Source organism: Sorex araneus, chromosome 3, assembly GCF_027595985.1.
Source record: "Sorex araneus isolate mSorAra2 chromosome 3, mSorAra2.pri, whole genome shotgun sequence".
Taxonomy (NCBI): Eukaryota; Metazoa; Chordata; class Mammalia; order Eulipotyphla; family Soricidae; genus Sorex; species Sorex araneus.
Window position 1 is genome coordinate 219538615 of NC_073304.1, and position 22903 is coordinate 219561517.

The following is a 22903-nucleotide window of genomic DNA, read 5'->3' on the forward strand; positions in this document are numbered from 1 at the left end:
TGGCCCAAGCCACAAGAATCCCTGAGCACCACCAAAAGAGAAGCCTTCAAACACTGCTGGGCACTGACCCCACACAAATAAACACATACATAAATGTGATAACTAAGGCTAGAGCTCAGTGGCAGAGCACTTGCCTTGCTCTGTGTCTCAGGGTTCAATTACCCAGTGCTGCAACTGAAGTAAGCAAACTGTCTATGTTCTTTTTTGATCAGAGATTCTTCTCTTCATTCACTTCTCTCTCTATTGTTTGATCTGGGGTCATACCTTTCTGTTTTGGGGCCATACCCAATAGTGCTCCAGGCTTATCACTGGCTCTGCACTTGAGCGATAACTCCTGGTGGGCTCTGGGAACCATATGGGGTGGCAGGGATCAGAACCTAGGTCAGTCATGTGCTGGGCAAAAACCTTACCCGATGCACTAAGTTTGGCTCTGGCCCCTCTCTAAATTTCTTCCAATAAAAACTACTTTACTACACACACACACACACACACCACCACCACCCCAAAAAAATGTGACTTTGAAGCCTATTGAACTGACAGCAAAGCAAAGAGACGTCTTGGGTACAAAAGCCACTGACTGCACAAAGAACGAGAAGAGATGACAGTGAACAATCAGCAATAAAATTCAGTCATCCAGACAGTGTGAGACATGGCTCAGCTGAGGAAGCCAAACATCCCCGGGAGGGGATTTCCAGATTGAAGAGATCGAGCAGAAAACAGGAGAACTGGCTAAAACACGAGCACTGTGATTCCTCCACAATCTCCCGACCTCAGCAGGAGCTCAAATGCTTAGGGTCTGGAGAAAGCCAGGTCCTGACCTGGGGACCAGGCGCAGCAGAGAGAGGGAGTCACCGAATGCTGACAGGGAGACTGGTGAGAAGTCGCATATGTCAGCTTCCAGAGCCCAGCAGCAGTCACCCCACAGAAAACCCCAATGATACAGCCAACCCAGCAAGCACAGGAAGACCACTGAGCGGTGACTGAGAACTGTCACGCAACTGAGGCAACTGAGAAAAACCTTCCAACATGACAAACAAGCAGACACAAGGTTCCCGGGAATTTCACAAAACTGTATGTAACTTCCTAAGAGAGACCATTTACACCTTATTTCCTTAACAGAAAGAGGATAAAAATGATCATGAAAATGATCATGAAATGATCATGAAAACAAGCTCTTAAAATTGAACATGACAGCAGAATTTAAGATTAAACAGAAAGGCTGAAAAGAACCCTCCTAGAATGAGCAACCAAAAAGATAGAAAATAGAAGCAGAGAGAAACAAACAAACAAACAAAAAACCCAACTCAACCTGGCCAGAAGACCCACTATCTGAACAAAAGTCTTCACTGACAGAGAGGAAGGGAAACAGGTAAGGTGCAAATTACCAATCACCAAAGAAATCAGAATATTCCTTACCAGCCTTGAAAGGGACCTCCTTGCACCTAAATTAAATCGGTGACAAAAGACCCAGACTAAGGCACATCAGGTGACATTTCAAAAGACTGTGAATAATGCAACTGTATAAGATTCCAGAGAAAAGTCCAAGTCTTTTCCAGTATATCATCATCAGTACATCAGACTTTGAACACAAACACTGACGGATTCAAAATTAACTGAGCCAACAATGCTTTCAAATTATGTGCACTAAAATATTTCAGTGAGTAAAGCAGGAAAGCCAGAAAGAAGCCTGGATGGGGTCTAGGAAAGATGGAATTCTCCCAGGAGGGAGGCAAGAAAAACCATGAACCATGACTGTAGAGGACTGCGGGTGTCGGGGAAGACCAGGCTGCCAAGAGAACCATGGACCAGTCATTAACGTATTGAAACCCTTGAAATAAAGTGTCAGGTATTTGAGAGAACTACTGATTTTGGGGGGAGTTAATAAAGATATAGGAAAGCTTGGGGCTGGAGCAATAGCACAGCGGGTAGGGCGTTTACCTTGCATGCGGCTGATCTGGGTTCGATTCCCAGCACCCCAAATGGTCCCCTGAGCACTGCCAGGGGTGATTCCTGAGTGCAGAGCCAGGAGTAACCTCTGTGCATTGCCGGGTGTGACCCAAAAAGCAAAAAATAAATAAATAATAAAATAAAAAAAAATAAAGATATAGGAAAGCTAAACAAAGAATTTTACGTGCGTGTGTGCGTGTGCGTGTGTGTGTGTGTGTGTGTGTGTGTGTGTGTGTGTGTGTGTGTGTGTGTGTTTTGGGCCACACTCAGTGATCAGGGCTTACTCCTGGCTCTGTGCCTAGGGATCATTCCTGGAGGGCTCAGGAGACCATGTGGCACTGGGGATCAAACTCTAGTTAGCCGTGCGCAAGGAAAACATCCTACCCACTGTACTATTGCTATGGCCCCTAAACAAAGTGTTTTACATAAAGATTAAGGGGGGGGGGTTGGAGCAACAGTACAGAGATGAGGTGCTTGTCTTCCATGCGGTTGACCTCAATTCAATCCCTGGTACCTCATGGTCCCCTGAGCCTCACCAGAAGTGATCCCTGAGCAGAGGCAGGCTCAGCCTTGAGCACATCCAAGAGTGGTCCAAAGGACCACCTCCACAGGAAAAAAAAAAGATTTAGGGGCTGGAGAGATCTTGCAATAGGCTGGACACATGTTTTGCTTACAGGAAACCTGGATATATATATATATATATATATATATATATATATATATATATATATATATATTTTAGCTATTGGGCTACACCAGTGGTGCTCAGGTATTATTACTCCTAGCTTCTATGCTCAGAGATCACTCCTTGCAGTGCTCAGGGGACTGTATGTGGTGTCAGGGATCAAACCATCTACAAGGTCAGCCATGTACGAGGCAAGTGCCTTACCCACTGTACTTATTTACCCAGTCCCTAAAAACGTATTTTTATGTTACCAGTAATTAAAGAGCGCCCAAGAAGAATGACCTCTAGTAATTGTGTTTATCCCCTACAAGTAATTTATAAATAAATCTTCAGCATTCCTTCCTCTACTAAAATAATAAGGTGTGAAGTAGAAATCAATATTCTCTGAGCATATGGCACACAGGGGCAAGAGATTAAACATAAAAATCACTAAGTATGTCTGGACTTTAGACTGCAGCTCACTGATCAGCTCAACTCAGACTTACAAGGGTTTAAAGATTAAATTTAGTGGGGGGAGAGGCAAGTTATTTCCTGTCCCAAAGTTTTTTTCTTCTGTATAACGTGGAGTTGTAAAAGAGAATTTTATGTCAAATAAAAAAGCTTTGGCTTTCTTTTTTGAGGGGTTGGGGGCACTCCTAGCAGTGCTCAAGTGCCAGTCTAGGTTGTTCTCAGGGAACCATGTGGTGACAGGGATCTAATCTGAGGCTCCACATGCAAAGCATATGCTCCAGCTTTTAAGCCCTCTTCCCAAAGCCCAACAACAAAAAAGCTTTAGAGGCCAGAGGATATTTCAGAGGGTAGGGTATTTGCCTTGTATGCAAATAACAAAGTCAACCTAGGTTCAATGCCCGCACCCCATAAGGTTCCTAAGCCTGCCAAGAGTGATCCCTGAGCACAGAACCAGGAGTAAGCCCTTAGCACCCCTGGGTGTGGTCCAAAAACTAAACAAAAAAAGCAGAGGTTACCAAGGCCTCTAGGGAGGAATAAAATAGTGGAATATTTGCAAGGGATTTTTCAGGCAAGAGAACTGTTTTGCATGATACTGTAGTGGGGGATACATGTTTGTCAAAATTCATACTGGAGTGGGGGCATTCAGAGAGATAGTACAGCAGGTAGGGCGTGTGCCTTGCATGTGGCCAACCTGGGTTCAATCCCCGGCATCTCATATGGTCCCTTGGAGCCCAACAGGAGTGATCGCTGAGTTCAGAGCTAAGAACAAACCCTTAGCACTATTGGATGTGGCCACAAAACAAACCAAAACATTTATACACTATACAACAGAAGGAACTCTAATGTAAACCATGGACATTGGTTATTTAGGATGTGTCAATTCTACGTCATCAACATTAGCAAATGTATTAACAGATGCAAAAAATAAATAGGCGAACCTTTGAGGCATAGGCGGGGGTTGGTAGAGGGGAACTCTCCCTAATTTTTCTGAAAACCTAAAACTGCTCTACAAAACAGTCTACCAGCGAGGGATGTGGCTCAGTGTGGAAAGCACCTGCCTTGCATGCCTGAGGCGCTGGGTTTGATCTCTGTACCAATCAATTTTAAAAAGCTCTACTAATTTTCAAATGAATTTAGCTTTGTAAAATATATTTTTAAAAGATTAACCTGATCCTTAACATTTAATTATATTCAGGCTGGAATAAGAGTATAATTTTCATATAATTTCCTTAATATAAATATATAATTGGGGAGATCAGTTATTTTCTCTATTAGACAGCTTTTTCCTTTTATTTATCTTTAAAAAACTTAATCTGGAGTATTAAACTTTATCTGACTGGATAAAAACAATAACAAAATTCCCATGTACTCAGTGCCACAGTTTATCAAGGGCCAATAGGTTTCCCACAATTACATACTACACCAAATTAACTTTTTTCTCTTTTGTTTTTGGGTCACACCCAGTAGTGTTCAGGGAGCACTCCTAGTGGGACTCAGGGGACCATATGGGATGCTGGGGATTGGACATGGACTAGCCACATCTAAGGTGAATACTCTACCTCTGTACTATCTCTCCAGCCCCTGCACCCAACTTTCTATAATAAGATCAGACATTTCTAGCCTTGTTTCTTAGTATGTCCTTTAAAATGCTGTAAAGATTTCTTAAAATAAATTGCAAAGTATAAAGTCAGGCTTTAGAATAGACTTTTCTAAGAAATCTTATCAAAATAAATCTTTTTTTAATCTTTTATTTTTTGGCATTTTTGGTCACACCCGGTGATGCTCAGGGCTGACTCCTGGAATCTACACTCAGGAATCACTTCTGGTGGTGCTCGGGGAACAATATGGGATGCTGGGAATCGAACCCAGATCAGCCGCATGCAAGGCAAACGCCCTACCCGCTGTACTATTGCTCCAGGCCCTGAATAACATATTTAGAAAAGTAAAGGAACTTATTGTACAGCATAGTTCGGTATGATGTAAACACTTCTGAGAACATCTGGTCTTATCCATTAGAAGCCACATAAGAGAAGGTTCAGGAAAGACTCAATTACTCATGGAATTATAACCTAACTATTTAAGTGAAGTAGTGGCCATGACTTAGAAAGAAAATACTTAGAAAGAGCCTAATAATTGAATTGAAAAGAATTTAGAAGGAAACATTATTCCAGCTGTATTATTTATGAGGCATGAATTCACATTGGACCTCCCAGTCAATCACTCAACCAGAGAACTCTGAGGTGGCCAAGATAATGCAACAATCCTATCAAGCAAGCAAGTGTTTATTTCCATTTTACAAGATAAGGATAGAAATGTTAAGTGACCACAGATAGAGCCAGGATACAAACTTGGGAGTGTTTACAATCCTGAGCTAGTGAAGTCAAATAATCTGTTTTTAAGTCATCTCTGCTGTTCATCTCCAACAGGAAATTTCTCCTTGAATGTTTTACAACTGGAGAAGAAAGGGAAATGAGAGCTTTATTTATATTATATGTAACAAGTAAAGTTAGCATTATTGTAAAGACAAGTCTGAAACAGAACAATTTTGTTTTGCTTTATTTTGGGGCCACACCTGGTGATGCTCAGGGATTACTCCCAGCTCTGCCCTAAGGAATCACCTCTGGCGGTGCTCAGGGCACCATGTAGGATGTGGGACTGAATCCCCTGCAGGGGCTGTACTATCTCTCTGGCTCTACAGATTATTCTTTCTTGACCAGGATTGTATTAGATCTTGCCTCCAGTGGCTAGTATGAGGGCTTTGCATCAGGAGACCTGGGTTCGATCCAGACACCACATGGTCCCCTTAACATAGCTGGGAGAGGTCTCCAAGATCGCGTCTAACTACTGGAGTAGCTAGAAGTAGCCCCTGTGGCAGTAGCCCCTGTGCACCAACAGTGCCTCCCTCCCCTCCACAAAACAGGAAGGAAACTGTAGTAGAAATGAACTCACTGAGGGGCCAGAGAGATAGTGTAGGACTCAGGGTGCCTGCCTTGCATGTGGGTGGATGTGGTTCTACACCTGGCACTGCATATGGTCCCTTGAACACACAGCCAGGGGCACTGAGCACTGCTAAGTGCAAAAAATCCACCCCCCCACAAAAAAAAAAAACCCAATGGGTTGGAGAGATAGTACAGCAGGTAGGGCCCTTGCTTTGCACATGACCAATCTGAGTTCAGTTCCTGCCATCTTATATGGGTCCCTTGATCCCCAGTAGAAGTGTTCCTTGAGCACAGAGCCAGGAGTAAGCCCTGAGCATAGGGCTTACTGAGCATAGTGTGGCCCCAAAACAATAACAAAATTTCTCCCCAAATCCCAGTTGATGTGTCAGTCAGCATTTTGTGTAAAAATAGCATTTCATGAGCCACACTAAGAGAAATAATGCTACAGCTCAAACAGAATCATCAGCGAGCAACCCAGCCATGGGAATAATACAGAGAACAAAAGCAACCTCTGCTCTCACCAAAGAGCAATGAAGCTTGGACAGTAATTCATTGTATTCAGGGAATGAAGTAGTTGAATTAATGAAAGCAGAGGCTTGGCATCAAAGCAAGGTTTTGTTTTGTTTTGTTTTGTTTTGTTTTGTTTTAAAGGGGGTCCAGAGACACAGTTCAACAGGTTGAGTGTATGCTTTGCATGCAGAAGGCCCAGGTTTGATCCCTGGCACCCTAGGGTTCCCTCATGCCCCAGTGGGAGCAACTCCAAGCACAGAAATAGCCCCAGAGAACTGACAGGTGTGACAACAAACAAAAGATGATGTTTAAGGGAGTAAATAAGCACTCAAGCCACTCAAGAAAAGCTGCATTTTCAAACAGCATGCATACAATTAAAACATATATATAACACATATATAACAGATTTATTCAAAAGTGTTCAAAGACAAATATGAGAATATTTACCACAATATTTCTGTCTCCGGATCCAACAATCTATGTCAATCATTAAGATACTAAATAAATTATGACAGCTGAAGAGGTAGTGCAATGGGTAAGGTACTTGCCTTGCATGTGGCCAACCCAGGTTCAATTCCCAGCACCCCATATAGTCCCCTGAGTCCCACCAGGAGTGATCCCTGAGCACTGCCAGGTGCACCCCGAAAACAAATGAAATGCTTGCCTTGCACACAGTGGACTAGGTTTGACTCCCTACACTGCATATGGTCCCTCAAGAACTACTGGATGTGGTCCAAATTTTAAAAACACATAAATATATACACAGAGATACATACACACACACCTGTTTTCATTGTAGTGCTAAACACAATAGTCAGGATGTGGAAATAACCCAGATATCCAGTGACAGATGAGTGGAAGAAGAAGTTGTCGAATACTGGGGCTGGAGTGATAGTACAGCAGGTAGGGTGTTTGCCTTGCACGCGGCCAACCTGGGTTCAATCCCCAGCATCCCATATGGTCCCCCAAGTACCACTGGGAGTAATTCCTCAGTGCAGAGCCAGAAGTAACCCCTGAGCATCACAGCGTGTGACCCAAAAAGCCACCCCCCCAAAAAAAAAGAAGTTGTGGAATACTACTGTGAAAAACACAATGGAATACTATGCAGCTGTAAGAAAAGATGAAATTCTGCAGCTCAGTGCAATGTTGATGCAACTGGAGAGCATCATGTTAAATAAAATAAGTCAGACGGAAGAGGACAAATACCAAACACTCTCATTCATCTCAGTTATATAGAGAAACAAAACAAAGGAAGGGATAACATGAAATGATGACAAACCACTGTCCTTGGCTTAAGTTACTAAGCAGAGAGGAGGGACAGCCAGATTCAAGAGGAGGACTAGAGGTGACATAGGAACAGTGGTGGCAGGTCTTTAGCAGTTGGCAGTGGTAGGGTGCAACAACTTCGTACATCAATTCCACAAACGTAAACACTATAGTAATGTGTTACATAACTATAATAAGAAAAAAGAAAATTGAAGTCTGGAATGGAAACACAAAGCTGCCTCTTTTTTTTTTTTTTCCGTAAATCTGTAGTCAAGACCATTCATCGTTCCTCGAGAGAGGAAAAGACAATGTAGGGCTTCTCTATCCCCCTCCTCTAATCTTATTCTTCAGTACTAGAAAAATATTGCCACTGGGTTTAAAGGAATGGAGTCAGGCTGGAGCGATAGCACAGCGGGTAGGGCATTTTGCCTTGCATGCGGCCGACCCGGGTTCAGATTCCCAGCATCCCATATGGTCCCCTGAGCACCACCAGGGGTAATTCCTGAGTGCAGAGCCAGGAGTTACCCCTGAGCATCTCGCCAGGTGTGACCCAAAAAGCAAAAAAAAAAAAAAAAAAGGAATGGAACCTCACTCTGAAGCCTATGATGAGCCAAGTATTCTGCCCCATGATGCCTGGGTTATTCCTGCAGAAAGAAAAATCTTTGGCAGGGGTGTGTGTGGGGGGGGGGGGGGGGTCAGGATTAGTACAGTAGGTAGGCATTTGCCTTACACACAGCTGACTAGGTTTAATCCCTGGCACCCCATACAGTCCCCTGAGCTCCACCAGGAGTGATCCCTGAGCACAGCCAGAAGTAAACCCTGAGCACTGCGCACTGCTGGATGTGGCTCAAAAGTCAAAAAAAGAAAAAGAGTCACCATCCTATTACTGTTTTTTTTTTTTTTTTTTTTTTTTTTTGCTTTTTGGGTCACACTCAGCAATGCACAGGGGTTACTCCTGGCTCATGCACTCAGGAATTACTCCTGGCGGTGCTGGGTGACCATATGGGATGCTGGGAATCGAACTCGGGTCGGCCGTGTGCAAGGCAAACGCCCTGCCCGCTGTGCTATCTCTCCAGCCCCTATTACTGTTTTTTTGAAGTAAAATTTATTTGGCGCACAGAGAGAGAGAGGGGGACTTTTCCAGAGTGGAAATCAAAGCACACCTCCTCCCAAGCTTGGAGAGACAGTTCTGTGTGGACCAGTCCTCCAGAATGGGGAAAGGCACCCTAAAGTAAGAAATTTCCCAGGAAAGATGCAGGTAAACATGCCATCCTATTACATTTTATTTTAAGACTGTTTTCAATAAAGTTGTTTTCCCTAAACATACTGGTCAAAGTTAATTAAACTACCAGACAAAATACAAAACTGATGTCAGGCAAAATCAGCCAGATATTAAATACTTTATGGTGTCAAAAAATTACTAGTGGGGGAGAAACAAAACTCAAAGACTACCTATTTTAATGCTCATTCAATTCAATATCGCAGTTCGCTTGGTTTACAGGAGCAGTAATTACATAGCAAACATCTTGGTTTTGAGGTTTCCAGGGTGGCATCTGGGTGGATGGGGGAAGTGAAAGAGAGAACAAAAGAAAATCTAATGTGTTCAGGCCCTATCAAAATCTAATGTGTTTGGGCCCTATCAAAATCTGTTTTGAGGCCCTACCAAAAGAGTATTTGCTCAAAAGAAAAAAAAATTAGCATTAGAAGAGAGGCATTTGGAGGAAGCTTTCACCTAAACAGGTGGTTAAGTTCACACTCCAATTCTCAGAGCAAGAATGAGAGAGGTCAGGATACCACAGAGAATAAAAGCAACCCACAAAGCCCCGCCCGGGCTTTCCTGAATCAGCTCACGTTGGCCACTCCAAACCAATTTTCAGAAATGGCGTCTCCAAAAACTACCCAAACATTCCCCTCCTAATCTGCAATCCTCCTCCCTCCTAAGTGAGACATTTATTTACCAGAAGGTTTACTTTCTCTTTCAAACCCTGCAGGCTTCCTCCTGCCCCACATTTGGCACAGCAGCAACCCTGAGGTCCTTCCTGCTTTTTTCTTTACAAAACTGGAGATGTGGTGTGAGAGGGTGGGGGGGTTGAAGGTTTTTTTGGGGGGGATGCAGATGGGTGGTTCTCAACTACAAATCAGCTTAAAGACAGATTCTTCCTTTGCAAAAGAAAAGTTACAGACAGGAAAACAAGAGCTCTAACTTTCAGAAACACATACATGCCCGATGGGACAGGACACCTAAATGTCTACAGATCCCTCACCCTAACTCTGTCTGGAATGCCACCTACATTTCGTAGATAGTGAAACTAAAACCCAGAAAAGTTAACTCACCCATGACCTAAGGGATGAGGGTACCGGAAATAAAGCTAAAGGAGTCTGATCTATAGTGCAATCCTTTTAACTCCTTCAAGCAACTTTGGATCACGAACTCATCAAACCCAGCTAAATCTGATATTATAATATTAGTTACCTTGGAAAAGCTCAAAATAAGTTCCTTCATCCAAAATAATTAAAAGGTCAAAATCAACGGCCAAGGGAGGGGGCAGATCCATAATACAGCAGATAGGGCATTTGCCTTGCATGTGGCCAACCCGGGTTCGATCCCCAGCATCCCATATGGTTCCCCAAGCAACTCCAGGAGTAATTCCTGAGTGCAGAGCCAGGAGTAACCCCTGAGCATCACCGGATGTAACCCAAAAAGCCAAAAGAAAAAAAAAATCAAAGGCCAGAAAGGAGTTCAGTGATCAGAAAAGTCATTTGCTCTAGCAGAAATAGCAGAAAGGATAGCTAAATAAACCAAACTTTATTGGGACAGAAATGACTTCTCTATTCTTGTTTGTTTGGGGGCCACACCTGGCAGTGCTTAGAACTTAGTCCTGGCTCTATGCTCAGGAATAACTCCTGTAGGGTTCAGGGGACCATATGGGATGCCAGGGATTAAACTCGGGGTTTAGTCTCACGCAAGGCAAAGCATCCTACCCACTACCCACAAATTCTGGCTCCCCCTACTATTCTTTTAAAAGGTTTTTCTAAAGAATGTGTAGGGGCTGGATCTCAGTGCCTCTCTTGCACATGTGAGGCCCGGGGTTCAATCTCCAGCACTCACTGGAAAGAGAGTGGAGGGAGAAATTTGTAGGGGCCAGGGATGGATTCCTGGTGCCCCAAAAAAACTTTTTTAAAGGAATTTGTAATAAATATGTACAAGAAAAAAGCCACAATAAATAAATAAATAAAACCCAGGAGAGGGACTGGAGAGACAGTACAACAGACTGGGCACTTGTGTTGCATGCAGCTAACCCTGGCTCAATCCTGTAAGATTCCCCCAAACCCTACCAGGAGTGATTCCTGAACGCACAGCCAGGATTAAGTTCTGAGCACTGCCAGGTGTGACCCCCAAACAAAACAAAAATAAACAAATAAAACAAAAATACATGGAGAACTACACAAACTAATAGAAGATATCTAGTTATAAATAGTAATATACACATAGTAATGCATATAAACAGGACAACTTATGTTAAATGACCCAATTTCTTTTTTTGTTTTGTTTTGTTTTTTTTTTTTGGGTCACACCCGGCAATGCACAGGGATTACTCCTGGCTCATGCACTCAGGAATTACTCCTGGTGGTGCTCGGGGGACCATACGTGATGCTGGGATTCGAACCTGGGTCTGCCGCGTGCAAGGCAAATGCCCTACCCACTGTGCTATCACTCCAGCCCCCCATATGGACCCAATTTCTAACAGAAGGGACAAAAGAGCCAGAGTTGTAGTCCTGCAGCATCCTTTCTTCTCATTAGTTCTCCTAAATTAATAACTTTCATTTAGAGAAATAATAATTCCCCTGAACACATATTATGCTGCTCACTCACACTCCTTAACCTTTCAGGCAACCATTCACCACTCAACTTTGTGGAAAGGATTCCTATTCATCCTACAAAACCGTATTCAGGTATTCGCACTTGATAAAGCCTCTATGTAGGGCCTGGAGATATAATACAGGAGGCTAGGCACTTGTCTTGCATCCTGCTCAAATTCTTGGCAACACATAAGGCCTCTGAGCACAGTCAGGGGCCACTGCTGAGCACACCGCCAGGAACAGCCCCTGAGCACCTCCGAGTGTGGCCCCAAAAACCCAAATATCACTTACTATAAAAAGGTCCTTCTGTAATAATTTCCTTCACCCTTGAAGAGAATCTCTTCTTGGATCTATAATCAGAGCCTAGACTTATGGAATTCTTCCTGTGCCAGGTATCTGACCTGCATTATCTCACTGCATCTGCAAGACCTGGGAGATAGAGACTACTCTCCTCTCCTTTGACAGATAAAATCTCAGAGGCTCGGATTCTTACTAGAAAGTAACAAAACTAGGATCCAGTCCCACATCTGCTTGATTTGGAGCTTGAGCCTGGATCTTGTTATTTCCTCTCCCCTAAGTCTTGCTGATATTTCATACAACATGGTCCCATTAAAATAAGCATCATATTGCACTATCCTTGGATCATGCTTTCCACAGTGATTGGCTCTCAACAGACAATATGTTTGCAGGGCTGTAAACTAAGATTTATAAAAAAAGAGGGGCCAGAGAGACAGTACAGAGGGCAGGACACTTGCCTTGCATGTGGCCAACCCAGGTTCAATCCCTGGCATCTACACTGTTCCTCAAGCACCATCAAGATTAATTCTCGAGTGCAGAGCCAGGAGTAATCCCTGAGCACTGCCAGGTATGGCCACATATGCCCCCTACCCCCCAAAAAAGTTATTAAAAGATCCCAATATTATGATAAATGAAGAGCCAGGGGTTATAGTTCAGAAGTAGAGTACTTGCCACCTTGCATGTATGAGGCCCTGGGTCCAATCCCCAGCACTGAGGTGAGGACAGACCATCATGAGCATTCATTCTTCCATCTGCTACCCTTTTATTTCAAACAATTTACCACCAAAATGTCATCTGTGGCTATTCTGATAAAATGTACCATAGTCAGCCAAAGTTCCCTAGTAACAAGTATGGAACCACAAAACTAATTCTTTTCACCATAACCAACAAAGACTAAAAGAGTCCAATGAGTCATCACGCTAGAGTTCACCACAGTGGCTGCAGGATCTAGGGCTTCTTCAGGATTTGGGGATGTCCCTCAAGAGTATTCTGGAAAGTTTCCATAAATAGACCAAAAGTTAAAGCAAACATTTTTAATATGAAAGACACAAAATACAGTAATTGATGACAGCCAATTAAAATATCAACAAATGGGCCAGCGGGTAGAGCATTTGCTTTGCACGTGGCCCATCAGAATTCAATCCCCAGCATCCAATATGGTCCCCAGCACTGCCAGGAGCAACACCTGAGTACAGAGCCAAAAGTAACCCTTCAGCATTGCCAGGTGTGACCCAAGGGAACAAAACAAAACTCAATGAAACATTGCTGTTAAGCACATTGTAGCACTGTCGTACTTTGTCCTCCCATTGTTTATCGATTTGCTGTTGTTTATCGATTTGCTCTAGCGGGCACCAGTAATGTCTCCATTGTGAGACTTGTTACAGTTTTTGGCATATCAAGTATGCCAAGGCTAGCTTGCCAGGCTCTGCCGTGTGGGCAGGATACTCTCAGTAGCTTGCCGGGCTCTCTGAGAGGGACAGAGGAATCGAACCTGGGTCGGCTGCATGCAAGGCAATCGCCCTACCCACTGTGCTATGGCTCCAGTCCTAAAAAAAAAACAAAAAACAAAAAAAAAAACACTATGTTGTTGGTTTTTTTTACCAAAAATATTAAATTCAATAAGCCAGAGCAAATCTCCTTGAGTGCCGATCTAGTTTATAAGGTCAGCCTCAATGGCAAATTCCTTAGGACAGACACCTTATATTCACTGATTTACTTAGTACATATTAATCAATGTGGGGCATATGCCTGACACAAAGTAGATGCTGCATAATTAAATACCAGTCCCTGGCCCAATATGTTTACAAAGATTGTTCCCTGCCGAAGGACAAAACTGAGAGTCCTTGTTCTTACGTTCAGCCAAAGCCTTTTGTTAATATGCCTTATGTGGTGATTCTCAGACAGCCATTCAGTGCTGGGGTTCCAAACTCAGGGTCTCACATATGCTAGGCATGTGCTCTACCACTTGAGTTATTTCCCTATCCCCTTGAATAAGGCCTTTTATAAATGCTTATTCTTCTCCTACTTGACTCTTTAATCTATCAGCATTTTGTTTGTGTCACATCACCAACCTCCTCACCCCAAATTCTTTTCACCTATCAAATTCTAACCATTATTCGGAACACAGATCTGGAACACAGAACAATCTCTCTGTTGTTAAGATTTTCTAGACAACTCCAGGTATTCTTTTTTTTTTTTTTTTGGGGGGGGGCCACACCTGGAGATGCACAGGGGTTACTCCTGGCTCTGCACTCAGGAATTACTCCTGGCGGTGCTCAGGGAACCATATGGGATGCTGGGATTTGAACCCGGGTTGGCCGCATGCAAGGCAAACGCCCTCCCCGCTGTGCTATCCTCCAGCACCAACTCCAGGTATTCTTAAAACTGCTCCTTCCTCATAGATATATAGGACTTTGGGCCAGAAAGATAGTACATCAGGTAGGGCACTTGCCTCGCATAGGCAACCCAGGATTGATTCCCAGCACAACATATGGTCCCCTGAGCCCCACCAGGAGTGATTCCTAAGTGCAGAGCCAGGATAAGTCTGAGCACCATTAGTTGGAAAAATAGGGCTATATAAACCCTATGTACACTTCCTCTTACACTCATTTTATTAAATATATTTTATTAAATGTCTTAATTAAATATCTCTCTTGGAGTCTTTTTTTGCTTTGTTTTGGGGCCCTGGTGATTCTCAGGGCTTACTCCTAGCTCTTCGCTCAGGGATCACCCCAGGGATCATATGGACTGACAGGGATCAAACCAGGGTCTGCCACATGCAAAGTCAAGCACCGTGCTTGCTGTACTCTCTCTCCAGCCCTCGGAGTCTCCACAAAACACAAAAAAAGGATGAGGCCGGAGAGAGAGTATAGGTAGGGCACTTACCTTGCATGCAGCCCACCCATGGTTCGATCTCTGGCACCCCATATGGTCCCCCTCAACACCACCAGTAGTGGTCCCAACCACAGAGCTGGGAGTGTGCCCGGAGTACAGTCAGGTGTGGGCCTCCCCCCAAAAAATATACAGAAAGTTTGACTATGATGGTGCTCAGCTGCCTTGTGCAAATACCTTATTCCTTTATCTCAATTCCTATCTACCAATTGGGGTTAATGTTATGTGAACTTTCTATCTTTTATAGGTTAAGTCACTTTTTTTAATGGTTTTTCTTCCCCATAGAACTGGAAAAAAGACAAGATTCATGGGTTTGTTAATGGTTCTTATGTGGTAGATGTGCTAACAGAGATTAATAAATATCAACTGATTGAAATGTACTAAAACAGTTTGGGGGGGGAATGTGCTGATAGCAGACGTCTTTCCCTCATCCTATTATGCAAATATTTGAGAAAACTTCTGCTCATACTCCAATCTGGCATATGGAATTAGGCAAGAAACATGTTGACTCCCAAAACACAGACATGTTCAATAGAAAACAAAATAGAAAATTGGCTGAATCCAATCACAGCTGTCTAGATCCATGAACAATATTGAGATGGTTTACTGCTCTGATTTAAAAATTACAACCTACCCTGAGTAAATATTCCTTTTAGAGGAACACGCACAAATCAGCCACACACTTCACAGTAAGAAAGTGTGCTGACACCAGCCGCCCACTGGATAGAACACAGAAGGACGTGTGCTAAACATGGAAAAAACAACTGGGGTGGGGGCTTGAATTTTGCTAATTTAAGCGCACCCACACCCCGCCCCCAAGCCCAGGTAAAGTTTGCACACACAGCCCGCCAAGGCCAGCCTGTCTTTGTCTCTCCTTTGCATTTACCCAAGATCTTGGCTGGGAGACAGAAAACTCCCACTCGTGATTGGTTCACTCTGTCCTGTGCAATTAAGCAACACCACAATCCCGTAAACGCCAGGGCTCGATTATTTTATCTCCTGGCCGAGTTCACCAGGTGTTTATAAAAGAACACGGACAAGGCAAGAAAAGAGGTTCTTCATTTCACGATTACCAGCTACGGGCTTGATAGAGGGCGGGTTTTTACTGCGTTTGTCTGGGTTTTCTGGTTCGGCTTTTTTTTTTTTTTTTTTTTTTTTTAAAGAAGGGGAGGAGGAAAGCATGGCTTAACCTAGTAGAAGAAGACAGGAGGGGAATTTAGAAAGAGTCCAGGACTGTCAATTACCCGACAGGAAACTCGACTCTTATGCAATAATCGTACCCGCAACCAACCCGCCGGTCCGACGGGAAGAGGGGAGACACGAGCGGGGCACGGCGGGCTTCCCCCGGGCGGGGAGACCCGCGGGAGGCGCTGTCCCAGCCCCCGCAGCGCCGCGATCTGCGCGACGGACGCTCGCGCGGCCGCCGGGTCCCCAGAGCCCCGACGAGCAGGAAGTCGGGGAGCGGTCCCTCACCCCTGCACCCCCTCCCTGCCGCCCGGCCCCGCGGCGCCCCGCTCTCCCGCCGACGCCCTCGTCCCTGGTGTCGCCCCTTCGGTGAAGCCCCCCGCCCCAGGAGTGAAACTTCCGTCCGCGGTCCTCCCCGCCCCCCGCGTCCCCGCGTCCCTCATGGGCCCGCTCCTGTCATCCCGGAGAGCTGTCTCTTGCCCAGCGAGCCTCGGGGTCTCTCCCCCGCCGCCCCCGGCCCCACCGAAGTTTCCGTCCACAACTCCCCGGGACAGCCGCGATGCTGCCAGCCCCTTCGGCGCCCCCCGCCCCCCATGCCCGGGCGCCGCGGCCGTCAAGGGGCAACCGGCCCCACCCTTCACGCCTTCCTTCACCTGTTTCTCCCGCGGAGGCCCGACAGGCCGGGGCTGCACTTGCGCCGGGGTGCGGGCCGCGGGGCTCCCTCGGGCCGCCCGACCTCTCCTCGCTGACGGGAAGCGAGAGCGCCGAGCGCTGGTGCGCGTCAGGGACCGGGCTCTGGCTCTCGTTCGCCTCGACGTCTGACCCCCAGGCCCCCCTCCGACCGGCCTAGGCTGCCGCGGCTCTCCGGAAACCGCTGAATTACAGCCCCTCTAGCCAACCCCCGCCCACTCCCGGTCCAGACTCCACGCTTCTGCATAATTCATGAGACGGCCAGTTTCCTCCGCCACCCAGGGGCCGCCGTGCCGGTGCGGGGCGCCAATGACCCCACCCACCGACCAATAAGAAGAGCCGTCTGGAGAAAAGGCGTGGCCATCAGAGTCCTGGGAACGCCCCCACCCCGGCAGTTCCGATGACTCACCGCTCCTCCCTCCGCAGCCGCTGCGGGAAGAGCCGCGGCCTAGGGCTCTGAAGCCCAGGGGGAGGGAGGGCAGATGACCGGAATGTCCTGCTGAAAACTCAGCTGAGTTCCTGGCAGTGCGTGACGTCAAGACACTTTAAATGCCCCTGATGCGTCTCGCTCCTGCCTCCTCTCCCTTTTCCCAGCCCATGGTACCACGTGGGGGCGAGGTTGGGAGCCACTTACCATGTGGGAGTCAGCCAGTGACCCTGTCCCCAGGTCCTGCCTGACCCTCACCCAACCCAGCGCCTTATTTGGGTTTCTGGGGCCAGCTGAAAGGAACATAGGTGACTCTTTGTCTATCTACTTCGGTGTCTGCGTGAGTCGAAACACACACCCGGAAACATGACGTGGAAATAAAGTAATTACTAGAGTGCGTGGGGAGAGAGTAGTGGATTTAACCCATCCTTCACTTAAGGCATCAAACGCAAGCAGCTCACGAGAGCTAGAAGACTATGCATATGAAGATAAATACACTTCATTTTTATGTGTCTGAGTCAAAATCCGTGCCTTTTCCCTTGTCTACTTCAAATACGTTTCACTGCACCGAAGCCAGTAGCTTATAGGAAATGTTGATATTCTACCTTGCATCATAGAAGATGTATTTTGCATAATGGAGCAATTTGTATGTGTGTGCTTTGATGCTATCAGAGATTTTAAAATAACACCTATTAGTATTTGTTTAATACGAAGAAATATAAAGATGAAATCTAAAAAGGCCCCATTATCTTTCCACCCAGATAACCCCTGGTGACAGTTTTTTCAATAACACTAATACATGCTCATGGTTAGAAAATTCAAATGGTTCAGAAAAATCGAAAATGAAAATGAAAATCTCCCCTCTTTGCCCCCACTTGTCTTTCTCCCTAAGGATAGCTATTCTTATTAATTTCTGGTGAGAAAAATCAATGACTCTTAACCTTTTGGGGGGGGGGTTAGAGATTCTTTTGAGAGTCTGCTGGAGACTAGGGATTCTCACCCCAGAAACAGTGTGACTGTGCTCACAAATCCTCATTGGACCACCTTGATTTGGGGGGGCGTAGGGGGTGGGAGGTGGGTAAGCAAGCATAACTAGCAGTGTCCAGGACTTGCTTTTAGTTCTGTGTTCAGGGATCCCTCCCCGAAGTTCCCAGGTCCTATGTGTGGTGTCAGGGATCCAACCCAGGTTGGTTATGTGCAAAGCAAGCTCCTTACCTGCTGTTCTAACTCTCTGATCACAGGCGAGAGTTGGAGAGATAGCACAAGTAGGTATGCCTATAAGGCAGCTGGAAGGCTGCCAGTGAGGATTCTACAGACAAGAATGGAAATTACTGTATTTATATAGTGAGTTTATCTTCATCTTTACCCCTCAGGACAGATATTCCCCCAACTTCCTCCTCACCTCACCTATTTCAGGCAATTAACTCTCTCCCTTAAACGTGGGACTAAAGTTTTTGTTTATTGCTTACAAAACATTGATACCCTTTTTACCTCTGGTCTTTTACACCAGTATGCATTGCAGACAAGACAGGCCATATTATTGACTAAGGAAACTAAGGTTAAAATAGCATAAAAATCTCAAGATCCCAGAGATATTCAGACGGACCCTGAGTGGTTCAGAGACAGGTTTGGAACTTCTACAACCCATATCCTTATTCCATACGCTCCTACCCTGCCCTTTCCAACTCCTCGTTGGCTGATCTTTATTTCCCTCACTGTCCCCTGACCCCAATCTAACATAGTATCTACCCCTGAGCCTATCTGATCTATCAACAAACCTCTTCGGCCCAGCCACTGACCTCTTCTACTCCCTGTCCAGTCCCCATGGGCTGAAAGAGAGCAATTTCTCTCACTCGAGCCACTGTCTTGCCTGACTCCCCCTTTCCAGCTTCGTCTCCTCTGTCCCATGCACCTTAAGTTCCCACACTGAATTTATCATCCCCCCCAAATTTACCGACATTTTAAAAAACCAGGCCTTCCCTCCACCGAGAATGCCTTCTCTTTCCTCATTCCCCACCTGAAAAGTCTTGTTCATTCTTGAAAGTCCAGTTTCAACATCACTTCCTCTAAGACTTCCGAGATTCTTCCAGACCGAGCTAATCTTTACTTCTTCTGCTGGACTCCTAGGAACAGGTTGCCTTCCCATGAAGCAGAGCTGGGCATTGCTTAACATCACTCAGTTGGGGAGACACAGCAGGTATAATGGTGGCCCCAAGGAGCTTCGGTATGTAGTAGGCCATTCCATCTAGGTTTGTGAAATTGTCTTCTGCAATGTTGGCACAATGATGAAATCGCCCAACCAGGAATTTCTCAAAAAGTATTTCTGTAGTGGAGCCACCCATAACTGTATAATCTTCCCCACCTTGCACTGTAATGAGCCCATTTCTGACCTATTGACAAAGTAAAGTCATAGTTATGGCTGGAGAGATAGTTCAGTGGGCTAGTATATTGTTTCCCAAGAGTGACCTCTGAGTACCACACCATGAATAGCCCCTGAGCACCACCAGCTGTGATCCCCAAACAAAAAGCAAGAGGAAGGAATAAAAAGGAAGAACAAAGAAAAGAAAGAAGCAGAACCATAGCAATAATACAGTGGGTAGGGCATTTGCCTTGCATGTGGCTAACTTAGGGTTTGATCCCCAGCATCTCATATGAGCTCCATCAGGAGTAACTCCTGAGTACAGAGCCAAGAGTAATGCCTAATCATTGATGGATGTGGGCCAAAAACAAAAGGAAGGAAGAAAGAGAGAAAGGAAGAAGGAAAGAGAGAAAGAGAGAAAGAAAGAAAGAAAGAAAGAAAGAAAGAAAGAAAGAAAGAAAGAAAGAAAGAAAGAAAGAAAGAAAGAAAGAAAGAAAGAAGGAAAGAGAGAGAGAGAAAGAAAGAAAGAAAGAAAGAAAGAAAGAAAGAAAGAAAGAAAGAAAGAAAGAAAGAAAGAAAGAAAGGAAGGAAGGAAGAAAGGAGGGAGGAAAGGAAGGAGGGAGGAAAGGAAGGAAGGAAGGAAGGAAGGAAGGAAGGAAGGAAGGAAGGAAGGAAGGAAGGAAGGAAGGAAGGAAGGAAGGAAGGAAGGAAGGAAAGAAAAAAAAGAAAAAGAGAAAAAAGTAAGTCTGGGGTCTGGGGTTGTTGGGCCACACCAACTGTGCTCAGGGTTTTCTCCTGACTGCTCAGAGATTACCTCTGGCAGAACTCAGGAGACCATTTGGGGTGCCAGAGAACAAACCCAGGTTGACCTCATGCAAGACAAGAAAGAGCCTTACCTGTTGTAATACCTCTCTATGCCCAAGTTAGCAATTTTTTTTTTTTTTTTTTTTTTTTTTTTGCTTTTTGGGTCACATCCTGTGATGCACAGGGGTTACTCCTGGCTCTGCACTCAGGAATTACTCCTGGTGGTACTCAGGGGACCATATGGGATGCTGGGACTCTAACTCGGATCAGCCGCATGCAAGGCAAACGCCCTACCCGCTGTGCTATCGCTCCAGCCCTAAGTTAGCATTTTTAAATAGCTACCATACTTCCTTCAGGAATTGTGCTAAACATTTTACATATATTAATATTGTTTCTCACCAGAATCCAGTGAGGTGGTTACTGTTATAATTATTTTTTGTTTTGTTTTGTTTTGGGGCACACCCAGCTTTGCTCAGGGCATAAGGCTCTGCTCTCAGAGATCACTCTGGTGGTCTTGGGGGACCATATGGAGTGCCAGGCACTGACCTGGGTCAACCACATGCAAAGCAAGCGTCCTACCCACTGTACTATCTCTCCAGCTCCCATAATGAGCATTTTTCTTTTCTAGTTTGCCTTTGGGCTATACCTGGCAGTGTTCATGGGTCTATTCTGGGCTTGTTGGTTGGGGGTTAGTTACTCCTGGTGGTGCTTGGTATCCATATGGTGGTGGGGATCAAATCCGGGCTCCCCAGATGCAAAGCGTGTGTGTGCTTCAGCCCTTTGAACCATTTCCCTGACTCTATCACGGTCATCTTCAACTGAGGAGACTAAAGCTGAGAAAGTGGAAAACTGGCCTAAAGTTACACAACCAGAAACTACCAGCAAACTCAGAATGAGAATCAGGTCTGGCTCACTTCAAAGTCTGGAGTTTTTGCCCAGGTGCTTGAAAACACCTCCTGGTAATCTCTCAGCTCCTGGGAGGTTGAACTCTTTCTTGCTCCTGTTCATATCCCAGTATCTAGCATCTAGCCCAGAATTCACCTAAGATTTAATTAAATAATAATAAACGATGTTGAATATCCATAACATGAGCTACCTCTTTTTTGAGCCACACCCTGAGGTGTTCAGAGGCTACTCCCAGCTCTGCGCTGTGGGGCTGCTCTGGGTTGGGGTTGTTCTGGAGACCTTGTAGTGCTGGCGTTTGAACCAGGGTCCTCTCATATAAGACAAGCACCTTAAGTTCTTTGCTGTCTCTAGCACTAGCTAATTCCTGAGGAGTGTTTCTTAGCTACTAGCCTCCGTTCTAAATACTCCTTGTGTCACAGTTAGGTCATTTTTACGGAGCCTAATCTAGATTACAAGTTCATGAGCAAAATAAATATCCCACTTTTCTAAACCACTAAGTTTGGGGATGGGTTATTACATAGAAATAGGTACAGAGGGTAGATTTCTTATCCTTCAGAGAGACTGAGAAACTTATAAACCACATCAGGAAATCAGTTTGGTCAACTTTTGTAAAATTCTAGAAACGTTTTCCTTCCCTGGCCCTCAGAAACCTTCTATTTATGCTTCCTCTTCTGGAGGAATCAGCTGCAACATTTTAAATCAAGGGACGGGGAGGTAGCAGCTAGGGTGTTTGCATTTGGCCACCCAGATTCTGTCCCTGAGTCCCCCATCAGGAGCACAAAGCCAGGTGGAAGCCCTAAGGACCACCAGGCCTATGCTTCCCTCCCCGACAAAAAAAAAAAATCCTAGGGGCTGGAGTGATAGCACAGCCAGTAGGGCGTTTGCCTTGCACGCGGCTGACCTGGGTTCGATCCCCAGCATCCCATATGGTCCCCTGAGCACCGCCAGGAGTAATTCCTGAGTGCAGAGCCAGGAGTAACCCCTGTGCATCGCTGGGTGTGACCCAAAAAGAAAAAAAAAATTCTAAATCAAGAAGAAAAAAGATGATTTAGAGAAGCGTAGGAGTGCTAAAGGTGAAACACTGAGGTGACCCAAGGGTGGAGGAATTAAGTATGTAGGTGCTAGGACACCCATGGGGCTCAGCAACAAAAATGTTCTGGGGGCTACTAAAATCCAGAGTAAAGCAAACCCCCACATCTCTGTAAAAGCTGCTCAGATGTCAGGGCTCTCTTTCAAGATTGTTTTTCCTACTCCATGTGTTCTAGGCTATGCTCTTTTTCTATAATTCAGACCATGCCATTCCACTCCTCTGGTAGTTTCCACAGGGCTTTGGAGGAAGGGGTTTTCTCTTCCCTCATCCCATTAAGGTCCTACCTGATCCACCAACCTCCCTCTGGCCCTCCAAATTTGAGTTAGTCATTTCCCACCACAGGGCCTTTGCATAGTCCCTTTCATTTCCTTCTCTAGTTTCGCCAGTCTAGTTCCTTCTCACCTCCACAGAGAAAAGACCTAGACTGACTGTCCTCCCTAACCTTGCTCCCAGCCACCTTATCTCTCTAACTCCTTTCTTGGGAACTCTTTCACAATTCTCATCCATCAGTTTCCAGTTTCTTATCTGTGTTCCTCATGTTACTGTCCCCTTCTAGGAAATGAATCTTGCCTGTTTGGTCATCCCTGTCTCCCCT

General features: G+C 45.3%; 1 protein-coding gene across 4 annotated transcripts in view; it reads right to left on the minus strand.

Annotated features, from left to right (window-relative positions):
• STAT3 (signal transducer and activator of transcription 3) overlaps nucleotides 1–16932 on the minus strand; it is a 65343-nt gene extending 48411 nt beyond the window's left edge. For 2 of the 4 annotated variants that reach the window (XM_004608786.2, XM_055131665.1), the window contains exon 1: nucleotides 16686–16931. The gene's annotated coding sequence lies outside the window, so the exon portion shown is untranslated. Of the gene's footprint in view, nucleotides 1–16685 lie in introns of all 4 variants that reach the window. The other 2 variants (XM_055131666.1, XM_004608785.2) reach the window with 2 other exon arrangements.
• Nucleotides 16933–22903: the final 5971 nt, after the last annotated feature.